Here is a 20519-nt window from a genome sequence, read left to right as displayed (position 1 = left end):
CTTGTGCCTACCTGTTCTGCCATTGTACCTTTGGAAGCAGATCTAGATTTTACAGATGAAGAGGAATTTTTGTATTTTGGACTTGGAGTTGATTTAAGACTTTTGCTATATAATGTGGTGAATATGTTTTACGGGTGGTGAGGACATGAATTTTTGTGGGCCAAAGGGTGGGATGTCATGGATTGAATTGTGTCCCCCCAAAATATCTGTCAACTTAGCTGGGCCATGAGTCCCAGTATTGTGTGATTGTCCACCATTTTCTGTGATTTCTCTTATGTGTTGTAAATCCTATCACTATGATGAAATGAGATGGATTAGCGGCAGTTATATTGATGAGACCTGTAAGATTAGATAGTGTCTTAAGCCAATCTCTTTGAGATATAAAAGAGAGAAGCGAGCAGAGAGACAGGGGGAACCTCATACCACCAAGAAAGCAGTGTGGGAGCAGAGCGCACCTTTGGACCTGAGGTTCCTGTGCTGTGATGCTCCCAGACCAATGGAAGACTGATGCATCACAAGGACCTTCCTCTAGCACCAACAGAGAGAAAGCCTTCCCCTGGAGCTGGCACCCTGAATTCGGACTTCTAGCCTACCAGACTGTGAGAGAATAAACTTGTCTATGTTAAAGCCATCCACTTGTGGTATTTCTCTTATAGCAGCACTAGGTGACTAAGACATAATCAAACTGTCGAAAACCAAAGACAAAGAATCTTGAAAAGAGCAGGAGAGAAGCAATTCATCACCTAAAAGGAATACTCAGTAAGATTAAGTGTTAATTTGTTCTCAGAAACCATGGAGGCCAGGAGACAGTGTGGTGACATAAAGTACTAAAAAAACACAAACAAAAAACTGTCAACCAAGAATTCGGTATCCAGCAAAACTGTCCTTCGAAAGTGAAGGAAAAATTAAGACATTCTCAGATAAATAAAAGTTGACGGAGTTGTTACCCCAAACCTGCACTACAAACAGGAGCAGATTAACTAGGAAGCATGGCATGCACCAGCTTACAGTAAGAAAGGTACGCATGGGCTTAACTGTGCTTAGGTACTAATTCGTAGTGTACAATTTCACCTGGTTTTCATATCTCCACAATGAAATTTCTAAAACTGTATGTCAGTAAAAATAAAATTTCCTACAAAATAATTTTTGTTTAAACATTTTCTAAAGCTGACTCAAAGAGCTGTTGTTGTTGGGTGCTGTTGAGTCAGTTCCAACTCATAGCGACCCTACGCACAAGAGAATGAAACACTGCCCGGTCCTGCACCATCCTTAAAATTGTTGTTATGCTTGAGCCCATTTTTGCAGCCACTGTGTCGATCTACCTCACTGAGGGTCTTCCTCTTTTCCGCTGACCCTATACTTTACCTAGCATGATGTCCTTCCCCAGGGACTGATCCCTCCTGACAACATGTCCAAGGTATGTAAGACGCAGTCTCGTCATCCTTGCTTCCAAGGAGCATTTTGGTTGTGCTTTTTCCAAGACAGATTTGTTTGTTCTTTTGGCAGTCTGTGGTATATTCAATATTCTTTGCCAACACCACAATTCAAAGGCATCAATTCTTCTTCGGTCTTCCTTATTCATTGTCCAGCTTTCACATGCATATGATGCGATTGAAAATACTATGGCTTGGGTCAGGCACACCTTAGTCCTCAAGGTGACATCTTTGGTTTTCAATGCTTTAAAGAGGTCCTTTGCAGAAGATTCGCCCAATACAATGTGTCTTTTGATTTCTTGATTGCTGCGTCCATGGGTGTTGATTGTGGATCCAAGTGAAATGAAATCCTTGACAACTTCAATATTTTCTCCGTTTATCATGATGTTGCTTATTGGTCCACTTGTGAGAATTTCGGTTTTCTTTATGTTGAGGTGCAATCCATACTGAAGGCTGTGGTCTTTGATCTTCATTAATTAGTAAGTGTTTCAAGACCTCTTCACTTTCAGCATGCAAGGTTGTGTCATCTGTTTAATGCAGGTTGTCAATGAGTCTTCCTCCAATTCTGATGCCCTGTTCTTCATATAATCCAACTTCTAGAATTATTTGCTCAGCATACAGATTGAATAGGTATGGCGAAAGGATACAACCCTGACGCACACCTTTCCTGACCTTAAACCACTCAGTATCCCCTTATTCTGTCAGAACAACTGCCTCCTGATCTATTTACAGGTTCCTCATAAGCACAATTAAGTGTTCTGGAATTCCCCATTCTTTGCAATGTCATCCATAATTTGTTATGATCCACATGGTTGAATGCCTTTGCATAGTCAATAAAACACAAGTAAACATCTTTCTGGTATTCTCTGCTTTCAGCCAGCATCCATCTGACATCAGCAATGATATCCCTGGTTCCATGTCCTCTTCTGAATCTGGCCTGAATTTCTGGCATTTCCCTGTCAATATACTGCTGCAGCTGCTTTTGAATGATCTTCAGCAAAATTTTGCTTGCATGTGATATTAATTATATTGTTCTATAATTTCCACATTTGGTTGGATCACCTTTCTTGGGAATAGGCATAAATATGGATCTCTTCCAGTCAGTTGGCCAGGAAGCTGTCTTCTGTATTTCTCGGCATAGACGAGTGAGCACTTCCAGCACTGAATCTGTTTGTTGAAACATTTCAATTGATATTCCATCAATTCCTGGAGCCTTGTTTTTCGCCAATGCCTTCAGTGCAGCTTGGACTTCTTCCTTCAGTACCATTGGTTCCTAATCATATGCTACCTCTTGAAATGCTTGAATGTTGACTAATTATTTTTGGTGTGACTCTGTGTATTCCTCCCATCTTCTTTTGATGCTTCCTGTGTTGTTTAATATTTTCCCCATAGAATCCTTCACTATTGCAACTCGAGGCTTGAATTATTTCCTCAGTTCTTTCAGCTTGAGAAACACCAAGCATGTTCCTCCCTTTTGGTTTTCTATCTCCAGCTCTTTCCACATGTCATTATAATACTTTGCTTTGTCTTCTCCAGCTGCCCTTTGAAATCTTCTGTTCAGTTCTTTTACTTCATCATTTCTTCCTTTTGCTTTAGCTGCTTGACATTCGAGAGCAAGTTTTAGGGTCTCCTCTGATATCCATCTTGGTCTTTTCTCTCTTTCCTGTCTTTTACTCAAAGAGCAGAAAACTTAAATAGGCCAACACAGCAAAGATTGTGAACTGCCCTCCCCATCCAGTTTCCCTTTCTTCGTTTTGACAGCCTTGAAATATTAGCTGGCCACATGGTTACCTAGCTAGAGACCCTTCCCAGTTACCCTTGCAGTCAGGTGTGGTCATGTCACTAAATTATACCAAATGGTATCTGAGCAAAAGAGATGTATGCAACTTCCAGGTCATATCTTTAAAGGAGCTGCTTGCCTTCCACTTCTTCCTTTTCCCTTCCGATGGGCTGGAATGCAGACACTGTGATAGTGAGCCAGCTATAATGATAGCATAGGGAGGACATTGTCCCCTATGACATGGTGGAGCAACAAGATGGAATACACTGGGTTTCTGGATGACCTAAGGGACCAGAGTTGTCTACCTGTACCAACCCTATCACTGTTATCCACCTACTAACTGAGATTTTTATGTGAGAAAGAATAAACTGATTTTCTTGCTTAAACCACTGTAATTTGGTCTCTGTTAAAGCTGCCAAGCTAATTTCCTAACTAATAGAGTAAGTGATGAGGAAAAAAAATTTAAAGTTTTCCAGGAAGTAGGGAGGAAACCCTGGCGGCATAGTGGTTAAGTGCTATGGCTGCTAACCAAAAGGTTGGCAGTTTGAGTCTGCCAGGCACTCCTTGGAAACTCTATGGGGCAGTTCTACTCTGTCCTATAGGGTCGCTATGAGTCGGAATCGACTCGATGGCACTGGGTTTGGTTTGCATTTTTAGGGAGTAGGGAAGAGCAGCTTTTAATTAATTCAAGAAAATCTGTAGCTGTCTTAAAATGTAGTCTGTCTTCCATGACACTGGGATTTCACTGGTGCAATGAAAGATTTTGGTGGAAGAGAAATAATTAAGAAGTTGCGGGAAGAAAAACAGTGCAATGTGGAGATAAGATTTTGATTAAGAAATAATAATCTGAGGGATTTCTATACTGCAGACTCAAGGTTACCTATGAAAGGGATTTTTCCTTATATAAGTGTTTCTGTATATTTATTTAGGTCATGGATCCCTTTGCAAATCTAATGAAAATTATGAATCCTCCCCCAAAAGACCCCTAGATGGAATTAAAGGGATCTCAAATTTGAGGATGTATATAAGTCATTAGGCATGCTTATTAAAAAAGAAATTCTCTGGCTACATCCTGATCTTCTAAATCAGGATCTCTACTGTACGTGTGAGGCACCAAAATCTACATTTTCAAAAAGTACCTCAGGTTCTTACCTGGAGAAATATTGTCCTAAAGCCAATCTCTGAACCCCAGATTAAAAACTTTTTCTTTACATACTTGAAAATCCAATTGAACTACATTTTATCAAGACAATACTAGAGGCCAGGCAAAGCAGTGGCCCTGCATTAGTTCCCTCAGCTGAGTTTCTGCTTTGAGCCTGATAGTGTTTCTTGAACCACTCTTCATTTCACAGTTCAGAAGCAACAGTTTTGCTAAGTTTGGATACAATTTAAAATAATAATTGAGGCTGTTCTAACAAATATTAACAATGACTAAATATCAACAGCAGTAGACCTTAACTTTTTGGGGCTTACAGACTCATTTAAGAGTCTGATAATAGCTGTGGCCTTCCTGTCCACAGGATAATGTACATACGTGTAAAATGTTGCATATTATTTCAGGGAGTTTGAAGACTGACCCTCACAAACCCATACACTGATTGCCAAGTTAAGAGGTCCAGTTTTACGGAGGTGGAGCCAAGATGGCAGAATTCAGACGCACTAAGCCCTCCTGCTGCAACAAAGACCCAAGAAACCAAGTAAAATAGATACAGATGTCAATCCTAGAACCCTGAACCTTAAACAAAGGGATAAAATATTAGATTGGTAGTCACTGAAGAGAGGAATAAACTGATAGAAAAAGAGGAAGGACTAGAGATACAGAGTGGAGGTTCCTGACCAAATGGCATGATTCGGCATTGCCATTCTGAAATAAAGCAAACAACCCTGCACACAGTAAGGCACCTCCACGGAATTCCCAACAGGAGATGGAGGTATGGCATGGACACACCCAGGACTAAGTAAGACCATGTTTCCTGGCTGCAGCTCAAGGAGAAGCCCAGACTCTCTCACCTGGTAATTACAGGAGCATGCTCCTACAACCCGTACCCTTCTGGTGAACAGCAGCTATAACTGCCCTGCTGTCACAACCCCCACTACCAGGAGCCAGAGTACCAACTCACCCTATTGCCTTCTTCCATCTAGCTCCCTCTGCCCCTGCCTCCGCTCCCCCACCTCTCTCCTCCGTCCCACTACTCACAGCCCTGAACGGATTGGGCCTGGATCCCAGGCCCCTTCCTGCCAGCTCTGGTCCATCCTGCTGCCTGCTGCCATCCCAAGGGCACCTGGCCTGGACCCCAGGACCCTTCACACTGGCTCTGAACCCCTACCGCTATTAGCCACTGCCCCGGCGGTATCTGGCCCTGACCCCAGATGCCTTTCTGCTGCTGACTCTGAACCCTTCCTACTGCAGCCTTGAAGGTACCTGGCCCAGACCCCAGACCCCAGACCCCTTCCCGCTGGCTCTGGACCCTTCCCGCCACCCACTGTACCCCCAAAGGGACCTGGACCAGACCCCAGACCCTCCCCTGCTGACTTGGGACTCCTCTCGAAGACCACAGTGGCCCTGCTCCAGCCCCCAGCAAACAAATGACCCATCTCCTCCCCTTCCCTTCCTGCTGGATCTGCCTTGCTGCACGAGAGCTGAGCAACAGGCCGTGCACACCAAGACAAGGTGGTGAGAAATATCGTACCCACAGATGAGCAAACAACAATGTACACCCAGCCCACCCACCCACATTAACTAAACAAAACAAAAAAGCAGGATGAAACAAACAAACTTGCAATCAATAAATAAAGAAAATAACACCTGAATGTTTCGGAGACAGGAGCTAATATAAAAACAGGTAAAAACAACAACAAAAAAATGGGACAAGATGGCTCCAGTAAGCAGCAGTTGACCTTCCAGCAAAAGAAAAGGCACTGGAACTATCTGGTAGGGAATTCAAAAGTCAGGGATTTCCAAGAAATTAGGAAAGAGATCAATTGAAATACAGACAAAATCATGGAAAGCACAGACAAAACTAACCACAACATAGCCAAAATGAGGAAAACACAGACAAAGCAATAAAAGAATTCAGAAAAATAATACAAGAACAAAATGTGAAAAAAAAAATTAGAAATCACACAAAGCAGCAATTAGAAATCCAAAAGATAAACAACAAAATTACAGAAGTGGACAACACAATAGAAGGCTTTAGGAGCAAATGTGAAACAATGGAAGACAGAATCAGCATAACTGAAGAAAAGTCGATGGAAGCCACTTTGTTTGAGGTAAAACCAGAGAAAAGAATGAAAAAAAAAAACCTAAGAACTATATGGGATACAATCAAGAGCAAAAATTTGCCCATGATTGGAGTTCCAGAACAAGTGGAAAAAATGGAAAACACAGAGGATCAACGAAAATTTGCTGATAGAAAACTTCCCTAATATAATGAAAGATGAAAAGCTGACCATCCAAGAAGCTCAATGGACCCCATATAGGATAGACCCCAAAAGAAAATCACCAAGACATATCATAATCACACTGGCCAAAATCAAAGACAAAGAAAGAACCCTGCAACTCAAGAAAAATAAAAAGTCACATACAAAGGGGAAGCAGTAAGTTCTGATTACTCAGCAGAAACCATGCAGGCAAGAAGGCAATGGGATGACATACATAAAACCTTGAAAGAAAAAAAAACTGCCAACTAAGAATAATAAAACCTGTAAAACTCACTCTCAAGTATGATGGTGAAATTAGGACATTTCCAGATAAACAGAAATGAAGGGAATTTGTAAAAACCAAACCATACTTACAAGAGTTATTAAAGGGAGTCTTTAAAGAGGTCCTTGGTTAGAGGGATCCCTGGTGGCGCCATGGTAAAGAGCTTGGTGGCTAAGCAAAAGGTCAGCAGATCAAATCCACAAACTATTCCTTGGAAATGCTATGGAGCAATTCTACTCTATTCTACAGGGTCACTATGAGTTGGAATCGACTCAATGACAATGGTTTTGTCCTTTTTGTTTTTTTGGTTAGCGAACCAACAACATCAGAAAACAACCTGAATCTAGGACATAAGTCAGTATCAGCAAAACACTCACCTAGGTAATGAACTTTCAAGGATAAAACAAAACTAAAAGATTCAAAACAGGGAACTAGAGATGTCAATCTGTAAATGACGACAATGTTAGAAAAATAAAAGGCAGAATACATGTTATAGATATAGAACTTTCAAAAGAAGAGAAGGTCAAGGCTATATGAAGTAATAAAAGACTGGTTCAGACTTAGGAAGATGAGGGTAAATTTCAAGGTAACCACAAAGAAAGTTAACAAAGCTATTCATCAAAATAAAGAAAAATACAAAATCTCACTACACACAAAATCTACAATAATGAAAAAAAGAAAAGAAATTTCACAAAAAAAGGGAACTCAGCACAGGAAAGTAAGAGAAACAAAGAAAATGTCAGCACCGCAAAAAAAAAAAAAAAAAGCACTACAAAATGACAGCAATAAACTCACACCTATCAATAATCACACTGAATGTAAATGGCTATAATGCATCTGTAAAGAGACAGAGAATGACAGAATGGATAAAGAAACATGACCCATCAATTATACTGGATACACCTTAGACACAAAGACACAAATATATTAAAAAATTAAAGGATGGAAAAATATATCATGCAAACAGCAACCAAAAAAGAGCAGGAGTGGCAATACTAATCTCAGATAAAATAGGCTTTAAGGCAAAACCACCATAAAAGACAAAGAAAGACATTATATAATGATTAAAGGAACAGTCCACCATGATGACATAACCGTAATAAATATCTATGTATCCAACGACAGGGCTCCAAAATACACAAAACAAATTAATGGCACTGAAAATAGAAACTGATGGTTCCACAATAATGGTAGGAGACTTCAACTCATCACTCTCAGTAAATGACAGAACATCTAGAAAGAAAATCAGCAAAGATACAGAAGGTCATAAGGCCATAATCAACCAATTTGACTTCACAGACACATACAGAACACTCCACCCAACAGCGGTGAAGTATACATTCTTTTCCAAAGCACATGAAATGTTCTCCAAAATAGACAACCTCTTAGGCTACAAAGCAAGCCTCAACGCAATCCAAAATGTTGAGATAATACAAAGCATCTTCTCTGACCACAACACCATAAAAGCTGAAATTTATAACAGGAAGAGCAAGGAAAAAAAATCAAATATATGGAAACTGAATAACACCTTGCTTAAAAACCACGGGGTAATAGAAGAAATCAAAAAGGGAATAAAAAAATTTCTAGAATCAAATGAGAATGAAAACACATCATACCAAAACCTATGGGACACAGATAAGGCAGTGCTCAGGGTCAATTTGTAGCAATAGATGCATATCAGAAAAGAAGGGACAAAATCAAAACGTTAGCCCTACAACTTGAACAGACAGAAAAAGAACATCAAAAGAAGCACATGGCCACCAGAAGAAATGAAATAGAGAATAGAAAAACAATAGAAATGTTCAAGAAAACCAAAATTGGTTCCTTGAAAGGATCAACAAAATCAACAGACCACTGGCCAAGTTGACAAAAGAAAGGATAAAACAGCTAATAACCAAATAAGAAATGAAATGGGGGTCATTACAACAAACCCAACTGAAATAAAAAGGATCATAACAGAGTACTATGAAAACTGTACTCCAACAAATTTGAAAACCTAGAAGAAATGGACAAATTTCCAGAAACACATTACCTATACTAACACAAACTGAAATAAAAAATCTGAACAGACCCAAAACAAGAGAAGAGATTGAAAAGGTAATTAAAAAAAACTCCCAATAAAAAAAGCCTTGGCCCTCATGGCTTCACTGGAGAATTATATCAAACATTCAGAGCAGAGCTTGCACCAGTACTACTCAAACTATTTCAGAACACAGAAAAGGAAAGGATACTTCTGAATTCCTTCTATGAAGCCAGCATCACCCTGATACCAAAATGAGGCAGAGACACCACAAAAAACAAAAACAAAAACAAACTACAGACCAATATCTCCCATGAATATATGCAAAAATTCTAAACAAAATTCTAGTCAATTGAATTCAGCATCATATAAAAAAATAATTCAGCACAACTAAGTGGGATTCATACCAGGTCGGCCAGGATGGTTCAACATTAGAAAATCAATCAATATAATCCACCACATAAATAAAAGAATCACATGATCATCTCAATCAGCAAAGAAAAGGCATTTGATAAAGTCCAACACCCGTTCCTGATAAAAACTCTCAGTAAGATAGTAATAGAAGGGAAATTTCTCAACGTAATAAAGTGCTTCTATACAAAACCAACAGCCAACATTATTCTTAACAAAGAGAGGCTGAAAACAAGGATGTCCTTTATCGCTACTCCTATTTAACATTGTGCTGGAAGTCCTAGCTAGAACAATAAGGCAAGAAAAAAGAAATAAAGAGCATCCAAATTAGTATGGAAGAAGTAAAACTATCCTCACTCATGCATGATATGACACTACACATAGAGAACCCTAACGACACCACAAGAAAACTAATGGAACTAATAGATTCAGCAGAGTAGCACAACACAAGATAAACAAACAAGAATCACCAACAGAGAGAACTTCAAAAAGGAAATCAGGAAAACAATACCACTTATAATAGCCCATAAAAAGATAAAATACTCAGGAATAGATCTAACCAGGGACATAAAAGACTTAGACAAGGAATACTACAAAACACTATGGCAAGAAACCAAAAGAGACCCACATACAGAAAAACACACCATGGTCAGTGTCATGGATTGAATTGTGTTCCCCTAAAATATGTGTCAACTTAGTTAGGCCATGATTCCCAGTGTTGCGTGGTGTCCTCCATATTGTGACTGCAAGTTTATGTTAAAGAGGATTAGGGTGGATTGTAACACACTTACCCAGGTCACATTCCTGATCCAATGTAAAGGGAGTTTCCTTGGGGTGTGGCCAGCACCACCTTTTATTTCTCAAGAGATAAAAAGGAAAAGGAAAGAAGCAGAGGGAGGACCTCATACCACGAAGACAGCAGTGACGGGTGCAGAGAGCATGCTTTAGACCCGGGGTCCCTGCATTGAGAAGCTCGTAGTCCAGGGGAAGATTGATGAGGTCAACAGAGAGAGAAAACCTTCCCCTGGAGCTGATGCCCTGAATTTGGACTTGTAGCCTACTTTACTGTAAAGAAATAAATTTCTCTTTGTTAAAGCCATCCACTTGTGGCATTTCTGTTACAGCAGCACTAGATGACTAAGACACTCATGGATAAGCAGGCACAATATTATGAAAATGTCAATCCTTCCCCTCCCACCCTAACGACAACAAGAAAAAAACCAAACCGTTGCCATGAAATTGATTCCGACTCATAGTGACCCTAAAGGACAGAGTAGAACTGCCCCACAGGGTTTCCAAGGAGCACCTGGTGGATTCAAACTGCTGACCTTTTGGTTAGCAGCCATAGCTCTTAACCACAATGCCACCAGGGTTTCCAAAGCAATTCTACCCAAAGCAATCTACAAATACAATGCAATCCGGATCCAAAAACCAATAGTATTCTTTAAGGAGATGGAAAAACTAATCATTAACTTTACGTGGAAAGCAAAGAGGCCCTGGATAGGTAAAGCATTACTGAAGAAGAAAAACAAAGTAGGAGGCCTCACATTATCTGGCATCAGATATAGTAGTCAAAACAGCCTGGTATTGGTACAATGACAGATAACTTTGACCAATGGAACAGAACCAAGAATGCAGCTGTAAATCTATCTATGGTCACCTGATCTTTGACAAAGGCCCGAAGTCCATTAAGTGAGGAAAATACAGTCTTTTTAATAAATGGTGCTGGCAAAACTGAGTGTCCATCTGTGAAAAAATGAAACAGGATGTATACCTCACACCATATACAAACACTAATTCAAAATGGATCAAAGACCTAAATATAAAATCAAAAACTATAAAGATGATAGCAGAAAAAATAAAGTCAACACTAGGTTCCTTAATATGCAACATAAACAGCATACAAACTATAATTAACAATACACAAACACCAGAAGATATCTAGATAAATGTGTTCTCCTAAAAATTAAACACTTATGCTCATCAAAAGACTTCACCAAAAGAGTAAAAAGAGAACGTATAGACTGGGAAAAAATTTTTGGCTATGACATAGCCAACAAAGATCTAATCTCTAATACCTATAGGAAAATCCAATACTTCATCAATAAAAAGACAAATAGTTCAATTAAAAAATGAGCAAAGGATATGAATAGACACTTCACCAAAGAAGACATTCAGATGGCTACCAGACAAATGAGGAAATGCTCGTGATCACTAGCCATTAGAGAAATGCAAATCAAACTACAAGGAGATAACATCTCACTCCAACATTACTGGCATGAATCAAAAAACACAGAAAATAACAAATGCTGGAGAGGTTGTGGGGAGACTGGAACTCTTATGCACTGCTGGTGGGAATGCAAAATGGTATAATGATTTTGGAAAACAATAAAAAAAGCTAGAAATAGAAATACCATATGCTCTAGCAATCCTACTCCTAGGATTATATCCTAGAGAAAGAAGAGCCATCACATGAATAGACATATGCACACCCATGTTCACAGCAGCATTACAACAGCAAAAAGAAGGAGACCACCTACGTGCCCATGAACAGATGAATGGATGAACAAACTATGGTACATATACACAATGCAATACCATGCAATGATAAAGAACAATGGTGAATCTGCAAAACATCTCACTACATGGATTAATCTGCATGAAAACAAGTGAGTGAAACAAGTCAATCACAAAAGGACAAATACTGTATGATACCACTATTATAAAAATTCATGGAAAGGTTTACACACAGATAGTTATGAGGGAGGGGAGTAATGGGGAAGAAAAACACTAACTAGACAGTAAATAAGTGGTAACTTTGGTGAAGGGTAAGACAGTACACAATCCTGGGGAAGTCAGCACAACTTGACCAGGGCAAAGTCACAGAAGCTTCACAGACACATCCAAATGCCATGAGAGATGCAGCTATTGTGCTGAGGGCTTGGCACCATGGTCTTGGGAGACATCTAGGTCAAGTGGCATAACACAGTCTGTAATATTCCACATTTGAATGTAGTGAGTAGTGACTGGGGTTTCAAAAGCCTGCGAGTGGCCACCTAAGATACATCTACTGGTCCCATCCTGGCTGGAGCAAAGGAGAATGAAGAAGACCAAAGACACAAGGGAAGGATTAGTCCAAAGAACTAATGGACCACAACTACCACAACCTTCACCTGACTGAACCTAGAACAACTAGATGGCGCATGGTTACCACCACCAACTGCTCTGACAGGGATCACAATAGAGGGTCCCTGACAAAGTGGGAGAAAAATGTAGAACAAAATTCAAATTGACACAAACACAAAAAAGACTGGGCATACTGGTCTGACAGAGACTGGAAAAACTCCAAGAGTATGGCCCCAGACACCCTTTTAACTCAGTACTGAAGACACCCCTGAGGTTCAACCTTCAGCCAAAGATTAGACAGGTCGGAATTGGTGTTTTGGGTTATAGGGCCAACAATAATACATGGGAGGGACATGCTTCATAGTTCAATCATGTACATGAGACTAATGGGCACATCAACCCAAAAGCAAAGACGAGAAGGCAGGAAGGGACAGGAAAACTGGATGAATGGAAACAGGGAAACTGGGGTGGAGAAAGAGAGAGTGTAGACACATCGCGGAGTTAGCAACCAATGTCACAAAATAATCTGTGTATTAACTGTTTAATGAGAAACTAATTTGCTCTGTAAACTTTCACCTAAATCACAATTTATAAAAAAGAAGTTCCGTTTTACAAGCTTGGGAAAAAGAAATATGATAATAAATGAAAACTATTTTTTCCCAAACACAAAAGCAGACCTACAAAGAGCAATATTACAATTTTGTAATTTTCAAAGAACTAGAGTAATAGTTTTTTGCATCTTCAAAATTCACTGAGAATGACCTGAGTCGTCATTTCTTTTTAAAACGGTAAAGATTAATAAATTCTTCCTTGGCAATAAGCCATATAAATAATGCTAATTAACTATGCTTAACAATCAAAATGTGCAGTAAACATATTTTTAATTTTATTATCAGAATAAACAATGTTATTTAAAATTGGACATATCTGGCTTGATCTCAATTGTGTAAAAATATAATGCCCAGGATTAAAAAACAAAAAAGACTGCAAATGACTAATCCCAACACTACTGACACCTCTGAGACCCTAGGGCTGTGATGTTTCTACTTTTCTAGACGCTCCCAGTTGTCAGTAAGAAGTACCTAAGTCTGTCTATCTATCAATTTGATACAGCAATACAATCGCAGAGTGGCTCTTCGCACCCCCGGTTCCGATCTGGTTTGGTTACTGTATAAATGTGTTCACAGGCAAGTCACCTGAACACACGGAACGTCAGTTAACCACATTATACGTTCCTTCTTTCCCCTCTGCCATTACGCAGAAACTATTCAGGTCAATATTTCTCCAGAGCCAGAATTTCCTAGATATCTTTTCTGGATGTTTTGACTTCGCTCAAGCCATACCTTTCCAAGAACTGCAGAAACATCAGGGTTTTACACGGAAACTTCACTTGCTGTGGTTCCCAAGCGAGTGTAGTTGTTCCCAGTAATGAAGGGACCATGTTCTCTCCGTGAACTTCAGCGCCATGGACCAGTCCACCTTTTCCCAATTAATGCACTAATAACACTGTTACGTCAGATCTAGAGGGGAGTGGTTTAAAGGTGATTATTTGAAATGCCGTAGAAGGAGCCGGCAAAGAAAAGCTGCACGATTCGTCTGAGGCCAGAGAGAGGACACGCCCCTGTCAGGTAGCACAGGCTCTCAGACGTGAAAGCCGTCCCACCCCCGTCAGGTAGCACGGGCTCTCAGACGTGAAAGCCGTCCCACCCCCGTCAGGTAGCACGGGCTCTCAGACGTGAAAACCGTCCCACCCCCGTCAGGTAGCACGGGCTCTCAGACGTGAAAGCCGTCCCACCCGTCAGGTAGCACGGGCTCTCAGACGTGAAAGCCGTCCCACCCCCGTCAGGTAGCACGGGCTCTCAGACGTGAAAGCCGTCCCACCCCCGTCAGGTAGCACGGGCTCTCAGACGTGAAAGCCGTCCCACCCCCGTCAGGTAGCACGGGCTCTCAGACGTGAAATCCGTTCCACCCCCGTCAGGTAGCACGGGCTCTCAGACGTGAAATCCGTTCCACCCCCGTCAGGTAGCACGGGCTCTCAGACGTGAAAGCCGTCCCACCCCCGTCAGGTAGCACGGGCTCTCAGACGTGAAATCCGTTCCACCCCCGTCAGGTAGCACGGGCTCTCAGACGTGAAAGCCGTCCCACCCCCGTCAGGTAGCACGGGCTCTCAGACGTGAAAGCCGTTCCACCCCCGTCAGGTAGCAGGGGCTCTCAGACGTGAAAGCCGTCCCACCCCCGTCAGGTAGCACGGGCTCTCAGACGTGAAAGCCGTTCCACCCGTCAGGTAGCACGGGCTCTCAGACGTGAAATCCGTTCCACCCCCGTCAGGTAGCACGGGCTCTCAGACGTGAAGCCCGAGAAGCCAGGGCGGAGCCTGCAACCCCACCGCCAGCCTCGCCGCTTTCCTCACTGCCCTTCCATGCCCACTGCTGCCCCTCTTCGCTCCCCAAAGCCGCGGGACTGAGAAGAGGGGAAAGGTCGGGTCAGAGGGGACAACCAGCCCCCGCCGATCCCCAGTCCAGGGCCCGCGGCTGGCGCTCCCCAACCCCCAGCGCCGCGACGCCCGCCGGGCCTTCTGGGGAGGAGGTTCCTGAAACCGGACGCGGGCGAGGAGGCCGCCAGGGCGTGGGGCCGGGGGGCCATGGCCCGTCGGCCCGCCAGCCCGAAGACGGAGGCCAGGAGATCCGGCCCACACGCCCCTGCCGGCGGCCAGCCCCGCTCGCCTCAGGGGTGGGCGTGTCGGCTCGGGGCTGGGGTTCTGGAGCAGCCTAGCCACGCCCCGGACACCGCCCGGAGCATAGTGCAGAGGGAGGGGCGGCCGGGAACGCGAGCCTGGCGCCCGGAGCAACCAGTACCTGGCGGCCAAACAGAGGACAACTGAGGGCACTCGCAGAGCAGGGCGGGAACACTTCCAACAATGGCGCAGGCTCGGTCGGGCCGGGCCGCCGAGCTGGTCAATGCGCGTGCGCAACCGGGGCCACGGAACTACAGCCCCCAGAGTCCTCAGCGCCTGGGCTTCCCCTCCTCTTTGTCTCCAGTTGTTAGAGAATTTGCCTGTGTGAGCTCCTTGCATGACCTGACAATTTCATTCAAAGTGATCTAACTGTATTGGAGGTCACCACTTGTGTCAAGCACAAGTCTAGCGCCAGAGACCCACGAAAAAGTATGCCCGAACACTTGCCTTGGAACATTTCCGTGTTACTAAAGAAGTCCTGGAAATCCTGGTGGCATAGTGGTTAAGTGCTATGGCTGCTAACCGAAGGTTCGGCAGTTCGAATCCGCCAGGCGCTCCTTGGAAATTCTATGGGGCAGTTTTCCTGTGTCCTGTAGGGTCGCTATGAGTCAGGATCAGTGGGACGGCACTGGGTTTGGGTTTTTTTGAAAATTTTTTTTAAAGGAATCCTGGAAACCCTGGTGGCGTAGTGGTTAAGAGCTACCCCAGCTAACCAAAACGTCAGCAGTTTGAATCCACCAGGTGCTCCTTGGAAACCCTGTGAGGCTGTTCTACTCTGTCCTATAGGGTTGCTGTCAGTTGGAATGGACTCCACAGCAATGGTTTTTTGTTTTTTTTTTAAAGGAATCCTGGTGGCGCGGTGGTTAAGAGCCTGGCTGCTAACTGAAAGGTGAGCAGTTAAAGGTAGGCGTTAGAATCCACCAGGTGCTCTGCGGGAGAAAGATGTGGCAGTCAGCTTCCCTAAAAATTAACCCATTGCTGTGGAGTTGATTCCCACTCATAGTGACCCTATAGTGAAACAGATAGGGTTAACTGTGTGAGCAGCTGAATGAAAGAGGCGTTAGAAGATTACCACCTAGAAGTTGGGTAAACAGGAACCCACCCTGTCAACAGGAGATAAGATTGAAACAACCCATGAATTACTCTCTCTTTCTTAGTGTTTTTCTAGTCTCCTCCTTTACAGGCTCCATATGTGCAGAACAAAGTGTGACTGCTGTTTAACCTTTCTTAGCCCTCTAAAGATGGCGATGCAGTGTCAGATCAAGTGTGCTTGCGCTATATCCCATAATAAGTGATGCCAAGGGCTGCTGAGGACTCCATCTTGAATATCCACAGGTTCCATCTTAGATTCCAGATGCGTTGGTAACCTAATTAGCATACACCGCCATTCTGAGAAGTACCCGCCTCTTGAAAGAAGCCCACTAAATATTCATTACTCTGTTGTCTGCACCGTACCTATATAAGCCCTAGCCTTGCTTCCCTTTTAGAGTCAATCTTTTAGAGAGGCTTAGATCCCCACTGACTCCTTTTGTCTGACTCAAGCAAAATAAAGCTTGCTGAAGATAAAGTTTGTCTTTTGTGTGTATTCTTACTCAGGAAAAGACAAAGACCCTTTGTGTCAGATTGGCAATTGGTAACAATAGGACAGAGTAGAACTGCCTCCTCATAGGGTTTCCAAGGCTGTATTCTTTACTGAAACAGAGTGCCACATCTTTCTTCCCAAGAGAGGCTGGTGGGGCGCTTAACCACTGTGCCACCAGGGCTCCCCATAAAGATTACAGCTTTGGAAACCCTATGGGATTGTTCCACTCTGTCCTATAGGGTCTCTATGAGCCAGAAGCAACTCTACAGCACCACCTTAGATTAGGTTAAAGAAATAAACTCATTGAGAGAACAGAGACCTTCTCTAACAGTTAAAACCTCGGATGGCCCTGGAGTTGGTCCTGCGTATCCGTGATTTCTTGTCTTTCAAGTTCTTGACCAAAAAATATTGCCTTCAAACTAATTTCTGGGTATTTGAACTGTAACCTAACACTGGTTCGTGTCCTGTCCCATTAGTTGATCGAAATAAGATGATCGCCACACCACTAGCTGCAAAGGAAACAGAAAGTGGAAATTTATTGTTTACACACGTAAAGAGGAAAGTGGGGCCTAGCAGCTGGAAGGCCACTGCCACCCATCCCCAGGGGAGCTTGGAGCTTTTATGCCCTCCAGTCCCTAGGGGGCAGTACTGGCACCGAAAATGTGACACCCCATCCCTCCATGTGGAGATCCAAGTACCTGGTCATTTGCAAAAGAAGGGAATTTTTGCTTTGCAAATGAGCTCAGGTGCAGCTAAGTGCTGGAGAACATCTTCCTTTCTTGGTAAGTTCAGATCGGGGATCAAGTTTGGGGCCACGCTCTTTAAGTCCCATGCTCAGGCGGAGATCTTGGTTTGCGTATGTACGGGACTTCAGCCCAAATTCAAACTGCGGTTAGATTCCACAGTGCAGTGGGGCCAAGCTGCAGTTAGAAACCCCGGCTTGGTGGCTGCACAGGTGAGGGCGGTGAGGGGGACCGGCAGAAACTGCGCCTGAGCGGGGGAAGCCTTGGTGGTGGCTTCAGAACCAAAGCTTCCTTTTTTGGCTCCAACAAGTAATAATGATAAAACATGTCTTCCTTTTGCCCAGTTCCATGGGGTGTGTGTGTGTGCGCGTGCGTGCGTGCGTGTGTGTGTGAAGTACTGAACGAGAGCATTTTAAATTAAGTAGAGGCACTTGACAACTAAAATGGCCTACAGAGAGTTCAATTCAGAAACCATTTTGTTGTTCTTCTTTTCTGGATACATACCTCCTGCGTAGGCATTTTGCCTAGGTACATTATGAGAAAGTTCATTCATTTGTTATACTCAGCAGGGTGTTTCCAAGGGAATATATGGTAAATATAGATAACAAACTTTACATAACTAATGTCTTGTAACTCCCTTGTAACTTACGTATGAGACTAATAAAAAAAAATGAATGTCACGTGAACTGTAACCTTTCGAAGCAGCTTGTCTAGTTTCACATAATTATATTTAGGTGACAGGCTCACTGAAATCCTTGGTACTCATTGTTTCAGAAAACAATAGAAGATTAATGAACATGTTGTTTCTAAGACTCCAAAGGTCTTACAATCATGTCTCACTGACCTTGTAATTGTCTTAACAAAGTTTCTGTTCTTCTATTTTTATGTTTAAGCACATACTGTTCTCTTATAAAAAATATGTATTCTGACATAAATGTCACCTAATCAGAAAACTCCATTATAAGTTCCTTATATTTTACTATAAAAGCTACCCCAAAACCTCTGTCAAATTGGGAGTGCTGTTCCCTCAATAACTCTCAATAAGCTTAGATATTATTTTATATAGACGACTCTTGTGCTCTTTGACTATATATATATTTTTGTTGTTATTGTTAGGTGCCACAGAGTTGGTGACAACTCATAGTGACCCTGTGAACAACAGAATGAAACACTGCTGAGTCCTGCGCCATCCTCACAATCGTTGTTACACTTGAGCCCATTATTGCAGCCACTGTATCAATTCATCTCGTTGAAGATCTTCCTCTTGTTCACTGACCCTCTACATTACCAAGCATAATGTTCTTCTCCAGGGATTGGACCCTCCTGATAACATGTCCAAAGTACATGAGACAAAATCTTGCCATCCTTGCTTCTAAGGAGCATTCTGGCTGTAGTTCTTCCAAGACAGATTTTTTCATTCTTCTGACAGTCTATGGTATATTCAATATTCTTTGACAACACCATAATTCAAAGCCATCAGTTCTTCTTTGGTCTTTCTTATCCATTGTCCAGCTTTCACATGCATATGAAGTGATTGAAAATACCATAGTTTGGGTCAGGCGCACCTTAGTCCTTTGCTTCTTAACACTTTAAAGAGGTCTTTTGTAGCAGATTTGCCCAGTGCAATATGTCGTTTGCTTTCTTTTTTTTAATTGTACTTTAGATGAAGGTTTACAGACTAATTAGTTTCTCATTAAACAATTAATATGCATATTGTTTTGTGACATTGATTGCCAACCCCATGACATGTCAACACTCTCCCCTTCTCGGCCTTGGGTTCCCCATTACCAGCTTTCCTGTCCCCTCCTGTCTTCTCATTCTTGCTCCTGGACTGGTGTACCCATTTAGTCTCATTTTGTTTTATGGACCTATATAAGCTTTGGCTAAAAGGTGAACCTCAGGAGTGACTTCAGTACTGAGTTAAAAGTGTGTCTGGGGGCCATACTTTTGGTGTTTCTCCAGTCTCTGTCAGACCAGCGAGCCTGGTCTATTTTTTTTTTTTTTTTTGTGAATTTGACTTTTGCTCTACATTTTTCTCCAGTTCTGTCTGGGACCATCTATTGTAATTCCTGTGAGAGCAGTCAGTGGTGGTAGCTGGGCAGCATCTAGTTGTGCTGGACTCAGTCTGGTGGAGGCTGCAAAAGCAGTGCTCAGAGGTCAATTTATAGCAATAAGTGCACACACCCAAGAAGAAGAAAGGGCTGAAATCAAAGAATTATCCCTACAACTCGAACAAATAGAAAGACAGCAGCAAAATGAACCCTTGAGCACAAGAAGGAAGGAAATAATAAAAATCAGAGCAGAAATAAATGAAATAGAGAATAGAAAAACAACTGAAAGAGTCAACAAGACCAAAACTGGTTCTTTGAGAAGATTAACAAAATCAATAAACCACTGGCCAAACTGACAAAAGAAAAACAGGAGAGGAAGCAAATACCCCAAATAAGAAATGAGATGGGTGATATCACAACAGACCAAACTGAAATTAAAAGGATCATGACACAATATTATGAAAAATTGTACTCCAACAAATTTGAAAACCTAAAGAAATGGACAAATTTCTACAAACACACTACTTAACACAAACGGAGGTAGAAAAACTAAATAAATATATAACAAAAAAGAGATTGAAGAGGTGATAAAAATATTCCCCCCCCCCCAAAAAAAAGCCCTGGCCCTGACGGCTTCACTGGAGAATTCTATCAAACTTTCAGAGAAGAGTTAACACCACTACTACTAAAGGTATTTCAGAGCATAGAAAAGGATGGAATACTCCCGAACTCATTCTATGAAGCCATCATAACCCTGATACCAAAACCAGGTAAAGACACCACAAAAGAAAAAATTACAGACCAATATCCCTCGTGAACACAGATGCAAAAATCCTCAACAAAATTCTAGCCAATAGAATTCAACAACATATCAAAAAAGTAATTCAAGACCAAATAGGATTCATACCAGGTATGCAGGGATGGCTCCACATTAGA

The 20519-nt window shown here is 42.2% G+C and overlaps 1 protein-coding gene across 9 annotated transcripts in view; it reads right to left on the bottom strand.

The window, feature by feature from the left end:
• The window catches only part of ZNF624 (zinc finger protein 624), a 73660-nt gene extending 58226 nt beyond the window's left edge, over positions 1 to 15434 (bottom strand). For 7 of the 9 annotated variants that reach the window (XM_064271814.1, XM_064271818.1, XM_064271819.1 and 4 more), the window contains exons 1-2: positions 15329 to 15434; positions 13817 to 13993 (exon numbers count right to left, since the gene is read on the bottom strand). The gene's annotated coding sequence lies outside the window, so the exon portion shown is untranslated. The remainder of the gene's footprint in view (positions 1 to 13816; positions 13994 to 15328) is intronic. The other 2 variants (XM_064271816.1, XM_064271820.1) reach the window with 2 other exon arrangements.
• Positions 15435 to 20519: the final 5085 nt, after the last annotated feature.

This window comes from Loxodonta africana, chromosome 18 (assembly GCF_030014295.1).
Source record: "Loxodonta africana isolate mLoxAfr1 chromosome 18, mLoxAfr1.hap2, whole genome shotgun sequence".
In the NCBI taxonomy this organism is placed as follows: domain Eukaryota; kingdom Metazoa; phylum Chordata; class Mammalia; order Proboscidea; family Elephantidae; genus Loxodonta; species Loxodonta africana.
The sequence above is the reverse complement of the archived record's forward strand: the minus strand, read 5'-3'. Positions and strand labels throughout refer to the sequence as shown.